At 41.2% G+C, this 9462-nt stretch overlaps 1 protein-coding gene across 1 annotated transcript in view; it reads right to left on the bottom strand.

Annotated features, from left to right (window-relative positions):
- The window catches only part of SLC25A21 (solute carrier family 25 member 21), a 151491-nt gene that overhangs the window by 44531 nt on the left and 97498 nt on the right, over positions 1–9462 (bottom strand). The window lies entirely within an intron of this gene.

Raw genomic sequence — 9462 nt, 5'->3', positions numbered from 1 at the left:
TATATATATATATATATATACACACACACACACAGTATATCACAGAAGTGAGTACACACCTCATATTTTTGTAAATATTTTATTATATCATTTCATGCGATGTCACTGAAGAAATGACACTTTGCTACAATGTAAAGTAGTGAGTGTACAGCTTGCATATCAGTGTACATTTGCTGTCCCCTCAAAATAACTCAACACACAGCCATTAATGTCTACACCGCTGGCAACAAAAGCAAATGTACACTGATATACAAGCTGTACACTCACTACTTTACATTGTAGCAAAGTGTCATTTCTGCTGTGTAGTCACATGAAATGATATAATAAAATATTTACAAAAATGTAAGGGGTGTAATCACTTTTGTGAGATACTGTATATTTACAAAAGTTACAAAGAAATAAGATTTTGAAAATATCAGCTTAGATGGGATTATTTAAATTAAGAACAAGCAGGTACAATATCACTCACCTCTACTGACAAATTTAGTACTGCAGTGACAGACAGTGTCATGATTAAGTTTATGTGCTCTCTCATTGGGTAACATTAAGTTTAGTTGAGCTTTGTGTATGATAAACAATTGCTATGGTTTTAAGCAAAAAATAATAATTTTCACCTTTTTTCATAATTTCTATCTCAGCACTGCTGATCATCTCCAGCCTCTTGTCTACATGCACTCCAATGTTGGCTTCTTATCATTGCTCTCTTTCATGTGTGTGGTAGACCATGCCTGTGCAATATGCATTAGCACAGCCACTTGTAGCCTGCATTAGAGGTACTGCGACAAGGTGACAATGCAGCAGCCCAACAGTTGTGACCTTACGATTACCAGGTATTGCTTTACTGAAAGCTACAGATTAAAGCCCAATTGAAAGCTTCTCCGTTACTGTAATTCAGTCAGGCAATTACAGTAATAATTATGCTCTTCTTACAGTGTAATTTTCAAGGATTAAAGCAGGTAAGGGTTCAAATACCCTGAGTTAGCAGAACACTGAAGATTTGGACTGATGCTCTCCAGGGGCTGACTGGCAACTTTTAGCCCAGGGGGCAAGTACAACCCAGAGGCCCATGGTGCAGCAACTTGGCCCCCCTCCCGCTCTGCCTCTTCCCCGCCCCTGTCTGCCACTTTTGCCTTCCATGTAAGAGTAATGAAAGGTCGGCTGATGTGAGGACTCCTAGTAAGTTCATGAAAGGGGTGATTGGCTGGGGGATGGTGCTCTCCTCCCACTGGGCTCCCTACATGGTTCTGGCCTTACTCCGCTCCATGTCTGGTACTTAGGCACTCTCACCCACTGTAGACCGCCGCTGGCTGGCCATGCTTCCTGGCTGTGAGCTGTGGGAGGAGAGTGGGAGGTTAGTGGGAGGGGCCGGACAGTGTCAGTGTTCTATAATTTTTCTCGATCCTATACATTTTCTCGATTGTGTCACTTCCAGTGGGGCCGAGTCATCCGAATCAGCTGTTTTCATGACCGCCTTTCTTCATGGCATGTGCACCTGGAAGAGACGCGGTAGAGTATGGGTTGAGGAAAATTATATCAGCCTAGAGGAGCGAGCGGCCGCCGTGTACAGAGCCGCATCTGTAGCGGCTCTGTAAGTGGCGGCGGAGGGAGAAAAAAAAATTCTATTAGCGAGGCCAGTGACGGGCCCCCTGACGGCCGCGGGCAGCGGCCGTTTTTAAAGGCAGCACAAAGGCCCGGGGGGCAATTGCCACCCTGCCCCCCAGCCCAGTCCGCCCCTGATGCTCTCACACACATGCAGTGGCCCGACAGCTTCGCCCTTGCACACTGATCTAAATAACAGGGGGCTATAACATTATCTGCAGGTATGTTAGAAGAACAATGCTCCTTCATATATATAGTATGGCTGCCAAGCTGCTACTGATCAATTTCCGATAACTAATTTGTTATAGCAATACTAGAATGTAGAATCTTGGAGAATAGAATGGATCAAATTGGCTACTTTGTATATAGATGGAGTGAATACTATTGTGGTTAAATTGCATTAAAGGGCACATGAAGTATGGAGGTGCCTAATGCACATTACAGACAGGCATAGATACTTTGAGAGCAGTAGACAGCATATGAGTTATTATCTGAATGGCAAATAGTATGTGTGCGCATGGCACTGAACCAAGGGGATAGCGGCCTGAATGCTAGTATCTGGTTTCACATTGCCAAGCACTGGGGACCCATGGTGAAGCATCCCCGGGCTGACCTGTTACCTCCCTGCACATCTCTGCAAATAATGGCCAAACTTATACAATGATTATTAGAATGGGGGAGACAGGAGTAAGGCACAATCTCCACTGTGTAAATGTTGGAAGCACAGTGAGTAGGGAGGTGGATAGTGAGAGGCCCAAGACTACGCTGGGATCCTAGGATCATTAGCTATGTCACTGTAATAACATATAGATAACAAAGTGATAGCTTAGGCACTTATGTACTCTTTAAAGACGGTGTGGAAAAAAAAATTATCCTGTGAATAACCATAAACATGTCTGTGTCTTTTATGTTTATGATTAAAACAATTATATGGAATAACAATTGCAATGAAAGTGCATGGAAGGTTAACGCAAGGTTCCATTAGCACTATGGTCATAGAATGCCTCATTACCTCACATTATCCTCATATTTCAGTGTGGGTGTCTCATGCCGTAGCGTACAGCCCTGATCAGACAAGTTATTACTGTTTAAATTGGACTTACATTTAAAGGCATGTTACACTTTCTGCAAAAAATTAATAAATGCAAAAAGAAAAAATAAATGCTCTCCTCTGTGTGTTTATATGTATGCTGCTCATAACATATTGTAGGAATGATAAATACTTCTAGCTCAGCAGAAATGACAACTAAACAGGATTGATAACAACACAACATAGTAAATGCTCAGAATAGTATAAAGCTGTTGGTCTATAATAATCGTGCAGTGTATGGAAGGCGTGCAACCGTTTCTACTTATGTTAGCACGACTTTTGTATGTCGAGCATGCTGGAAAACCAGCCGAGAATCGTACGATTTTCGGCTGTTTTTTAACATGATCGAGAGATGACTGCCGCACGGGCCGGTGTGTGCACGCACACACTGCCCGCTCAGCATTGCAGTCATCGGAAGCCCGCCCCTCAGGGGGGGGGGGCAGGCTTGCGATGATCGCAAATACGATCTGCCTGTCCAAGAGGGGCAGATCATACGTTTTTTTAATTACTTTACAACCCTCGCAAGACAAAAGTCTTGCGAGGGTTGTAAAGTGTATGGGCACCTTTAGAGATAAATGGTCTAACAGCGCTTGGGTGCAGTCTTTGCTGGTTTTTTTATGCATCCATCCAAAGGATCCAACTCCTGTTCCCCTCCTCCTCATGTATAACAGCTCATCCATTTTTAATAAAAATAAAAAACATTGATAGCGTAATCCAGTTTAAAGCACAGATGTATTAAAAAGGATTAAAAACACTCACAAATATCTATTTTTTTAGCTATTTGACATCCCACAGATCTTTTACATGGAAAAAAAACATTACATGAAAAAAGGAAAAAGCTTTTTTGGGGGGGATTTATTACATTAGCTTCCAGTTTGTACCTAAGAGATGGTGCGTTTCTGTATATAACAGATGGTTTAGTAGCCATGAGAAGACCAAGGATTTTATTTTTCAATAAAATATCCCAGTATTTTTTTTAAATTCATTCAAAATCCTTATATTGTGCAGAGAAATTTGTAATAAAAGACAGTGCTCTTTCGTTTGTTATGGGTAGACCTACACGCTGATGTCTCAGCTATACTGGTAACGAAGGATTGAGTCTTGGGGGAATTGGCTTGTGAATGGAGATTTCATCCTTTTGCAAGGCAATTGTATCCAGATATCCTTGTGAGTGTTTGTAATACTTTTTATTAAATCTGTGTTTTGAACTGGATTACGCTATGAATGTTTTTTTATTAAAAATGGATGAGCTATTATACATGAGAAGGAGGGGAACAGGAGTTGGAACCTTTGAATGGATGGATGAAAAAAACAGCAAAGATTAACTGCACCCACGTGCTGTTAGACCATTTATCTTTAATGGTCCACCTGGTCTGGTGAGTGTTCCTTTAAATTATCTAAAGCCCATTTCCACCTTTGTAAGCAATTAGCATTTATTGTGATAATGTACAGGTACAGTGATGATGTATATGTGTGCACATTTCCATGACTCACAATAATGGCTTTATGGACTTTCTACAAGGCCTGAGTCCTACAAATTGAAAATTTTCCCCACAGGAAACTCAGTCTGACACTGGGGTCAGATTGTAAAGCAGCTGAACCCCTCCCTGTGAATCATTGTAACAAGATCACTGCACACCAGCTCTGCCTTTCTAGGTCACAATACACTTGTTAGGGGGAGGTTGGCTTACCACTATGAATACTAATGAATAGGGGGAGAGAGCTCAGAGAAAGGGTGTTAATATATAAAAAGTGCTTGCAGAGCACAGAGGCAGCCATTTCAAAAGGAAACATGAAATGGACAGCTAACAAAAAAAGTAAGTATCTATCTGTGTTCATATACAGCAACTGCATATGCCTGCTTCTTGTTTACTCGGTGTACATTTAAAGGAGAACTATGGGGTCAGTGTTTTTCCCCATAGTTCTCGTTGGGGTAACGGGAGGACACAAACTAGCGTCCTCCCGTTACCCTAAGCTCAGTATACCGCGAGCTACAGCTCGCGGTATACTGAGACGCCGCACCTGGAGCGGATCCCGATGTAGATGACGGGATCCGCCCAGCTGCGTGAGTGACAGCTGGCTCTGCCTATCTAGAGGCAGAGCCAGCTGTACCCGCCCCTCCCCCGTCTGTTCCGCCAGTCAGCGCTGGCAGATCAGAGCGGGGAGAGGGGAATCCAGCCCCTGTCACGGCAGAGAGCCGTGACAGGATCGAGAGGTGAAGGAACCCGGTATGTGTTCCCTCACCTCCCGATCTACTGAGCCGACCTGTGACAGTCTCATTGTCACAGGTCGGCTTAGAACTATGAGGTGAGTGGAAATCACTCATGTCATAGTTCTCCTTTAACAAAAAAAATTCCTCCGCAAAGGTGGAAATGGGCTTTAAAACTCAAAGCAGCCAAAACATTTTTTAGTTTTGGACAGAATGGAGATGGGTTCAAGCCTGCATTTAAACCAGAAAAACAACACAGGTTTAAATGAATTGCACATGGAGTTGTAGTGCTGGTCCTGGTTATATTCACTAGCTACACAAGTTACCCAGTACAAAGTCAAACTCACTGTAAGCATATATGCCCCAACGAAAGGGGATTTTAAACCCACGCAACGCGCTGGCTTTTGTTTGATATGTCATGATTAATAACATTACTAAAATGCCCAGAATAAATACAAAGTTTCGATTCCCTATAGACTTGAATTGGATTTGCCACAGTGATTGCAAACTTTAGAAAGCACGATTTGTGCACCTAGGCAGATTCAACCTGTCTATAACAAGTAGAAATATTTAAGATCTAAATGATGCTTAACCATAAGGGTAGAAGCACCTATACAGCTGTAAGACTGAATCCGAGTAGTGTATTTCATTTCATAAGCTTTGTCTGTACTCAATTACCTTTATAAAAGAACATTGGCCCAGTTAAAAAAAACAAACAACATACTGCTTCAGAATGAGGAACTGTGCATTAGTCTTTAGTCAGAATGAGGAACTGTAAACATTACTAAGCATAACTAATGAAAGCTATTACTTTGTTTCCTTCAAAAGGGAGAGCAGATATATGCAAATCCAGACTACACCAGTAGACACATTTTATGCCCATTTCTCCACTAAATTACAGTATGTTGATTAATGGTGTTGTTCATACAGGAGCAGAACAGGGAAAGCGCCCACTGTATCAATTAAACCAAGCTTAAAACTTAGTTAAATTCTACTCAACCAGTTCTGCATGTGTACCTGGAAGTCATGAAAATACAGGGATAATTCTTTCACAAAGTCTTCTATTTTTAACTATCAATATAGTGAATGACTGTTGACTTTTTTATACAAATATTTCTTGCTAACATTTTAATTGTGCTATCCTACATAAAATGACAGCACTTCGTTAACAGAGGTAGCAGTCGCATGATGAAATGTCCTTCCAGAATGGCTGATGTGCACAGAACAGGTAATATATGTATGGGTTTGTATACATACCAGATGTCGGAGAGCCAGTTTTGCACTAGAATTTGAACTGTCACCCCAGAACATCATGTAACCCTTATTGTATGAACATTTCATGAGCTCAATAGATCATATCTCCCAGTGAAATCTAATATGTGGGAACAAACTAACCTCAACACAAACAGCCCACATCGACTTACAAGCACAAGTCAGAGCTAAATCCAAACACTGCATATTTGACATAGTTTCCTTCTAAGGTGAAATCACCCTTCTTAGAGGCTCAGTAGAAGCTTCACCATATACAATTATTGTAACAATAGCCTGCACTGTCTACCTGCAGTTAGTTCACCTAATGAGGCTTGATTATCAATATGGTAAGTTCAATTACTGAATGGCCATTGAAGACTACCACTTTATCTTGCTGTATGTCAGAGCAGATAACACAGAGTCACCAACAATGTGGGGTGGCTAGTTCTTGTTAGCTCGTCAACGAAAATATTGTCCCTGGGATTAAATGTTCTTTAAATGTTTCAGCTGCAAACAGTCAACTTACTTCCGTATCTGACTCTGCTACAAGAGAAATTTAACTACGTATCTCATCATCAATTTGTTTCACATAGCGTAACCTTCCATGTGCTAATGTGGTTACAAAAGAAATACTAAAGACAAAACGTTTATCAAGATGAGTGCTGAATAGTGATGGGGCAAACACCCCCCTGCTCGGCTCGAATTGGAACTTTCGACCATGAGGAAAGTTCGTATTCGAACTCAAACTCAATGCAAGTCTATGGGGGTAGAACATTGAAAATCAAATGTCCCCATTTTGAAGCCTTATATGCAATTTATTGACCATAAAAGGTCTGTGAGGATCCGGGTACTGCCCTGGGGGACATAAATCAATGAAAGAAAAACTTTTGAAAAATACAGTTTTTAAAGGAGCAGTGATTTTAACATTGCTTAAAGGGTAACAATAAAAATGAAAAATTCCTTTAAATATCGTGCATGAGGGGTTCCCTTAAACTGCCTGTAAATTGGCAAATCTGTACGATGTATAGAACCTGCTGCAGCAAAACTGACATTTCTAAAGACATTTTTTATTTTTATTTTTAAAGCGCGCAGTTCCCCTTACCAAACAATACCAGACCCTTTAGGTCTGGTAGGCATGTTAGGAGGAACCACATTTAAAAAAAAAAAGGCATGGGGTTCCCCCCAAAAGTCATACCAGACCCTTAAGGAGGGACCCCATATATAAAAAAAGTGCGTGGGGTTCCCCCTTAGAGTCATACCAGGCCCTTAAGCTCTGGTAGGAATTTTAAGGAAAAACCCCATCCCCCAAAATGGGGAAATAAAATTTGGGGTCCCCCCTAAAATTCCATACCAGACCCTTGATCCAAGCATAGGCCTGGCAGGGCCGGAAAGGGGGGGGGGCACAAGCGAGCCCCTCCCTCCCATGCCAGGCCACTTGCCCTCGGCACTGGGAGGGTGCTTTTCCATGGTCTTCATGACTTTGCCCAATCATGGCTCTTACTATGTACTGAGCCCTGATTGGGCAAAGTCTTGCACCTGACATGTGGTCAGGTGCAAGCCTTTAGCCAATTAGGGCTTCACAAGGCGCATTGCCTTGTGGGGGGCGTTCAGCGGTCAAACAGACTGCCGAACACCCTTATAGTTCGAGTGTTCGGCGAACACATGAACTAGCGATGTTCGAGTCGAACTCGCATTCGACTCGAACATTGAGCCCAACACTAGTGCTGAAGCCCAGAGTTCCATTTTGTTTATTGTTTAGGTGCCCCTTGAATTAAAGTCAAGGCCAAAACATTTTTCTTAGCTTTTGATAGAGTCGGGAAGGATTAGAACCCCTGTCAGGTTAACGCTCCGTTAGAGCGATCTCCCCTGACTTTCTGTAGTGTTGACGTTTTACCAGACAGAAAGGGAGGAAGACACTCCAACAACACAATTACAGACAGATAAAAAAAAATCTTTTTTTTAGTAAAGTAGGGGAACACTATTAGCTCTGGGAGATTTTTATTTACATCTGTGTCCGTATTGCTGAATGTCTCTCATTTCGTCTCAGGTAAAACGTTTGAAAAAGTTTGCACTGAGCACTTTATCACAAAAAAACCCCTGATGAAGCCACACACGTGGCAAAACATGTTGGGCAAACTATAGGGCACTAAGAATTTAGTGGTGGGGTCCATGTGGTAAAAAGGAAAACTGAAAAAAGAGAAATTAGAACGTTTTATAATTACAAGTAAGGAACAAATATAGTCTCCATCCTGCATTGAAACCACTATAGAAATCGTGGTGGTGGTGGTGGTGGTGTGTAAATGGAGAAAGACCAATATGCAAATATATAGAAAGAAAATGATCTAATAGATATAGAAGGAGATGTAAAAATTATTGAAGTGGGTAAATTGTGGACAGAAGTTTTTCATTCTTTCTATATAAACCTGTTGTCAGCAGGACAGGAAGTGAGGAAAAATCTTTGTAATGGAGCCCCGGATGGCAGTAAAAAAACCATAAGGAATTGTTATCCTACACTTTCAAAAACATATACTTTACCGCCAATATATTTTTAACATACACTTTAACTCTAATAAAGATAGCTAGAGATGTTTCTTCTATTAAAGGAGACCTGTCATGAGAGCAATACAATAAAATGACATGTCTGGTTTACACCTTTGCATGTGCATTATTGTGCATTTTAATGCATTAATGTGCAATTACATGCATTTTCATTAATTTCAATAGACCCATCAACACATGTAAATGTATCTTTTTGTAAGCAACGCACTTTCAAACACCGCATATGTTTGAATAAGCACTGCCTGTAGTATAGTGTAAAATAAATTGTGCATGCAAAGCGCCATTGTTCTGAATGGCGCTTGTCCAGATATACATGATGGATCAATGCGTGCTGTTAAAATAATGGTACTTGTTTCTCCAACTTTTCTCCCACGTTGAGTAGCCCACTGAAATCAATGGAAGAACATGAAAATGCATGTGAAATACACATGGACCCATCCAAACACACAATAGTTTACTACAGGTGTACGTTTGTCACCTATTCATTAATGTCAAGATAAGCCACACTAATCAAATTTCTACATATATTTAGATGGACAGTCTGGTAGGAGATGTGTGCCTACTGTGCACCACATAAAGTGAAGCCAGATATTTTACAACCATATTAGCAAACTGGACTCTGAATCTTAAATCTTGAGTGCGGAGAATGAAAGGATTCAACCCATGCTTGCACAAGCTCTTTATGAATGTCCTCTTTAGGTAACATCAGGTACTTCCTGGTATAGTGCAATGCTCTTCTTCTGTCTCCTAATTG

This window comes from Nanorana parkeri, unplaced genomic scaffold (assembly GCF_000935625.1).
Source record: "Nanorana parkeri isolate BGI_ZX_2015 unplaced genomic scaffold, ASM93562v1 scaffold1928, whole genome shotgun sequence".
Taxonomy (NCBI): domain Eukaryota; kingdom Metazoa; phylum Chordata; class Amphibia; order Anura; family Dicroglossidae; genus Nanorana; species Nanorana parkeri.
Note: the sequence above shows the minus strand (reverse complement) of the source record. Positions and strands in the feature narration are given on the sequence as shown.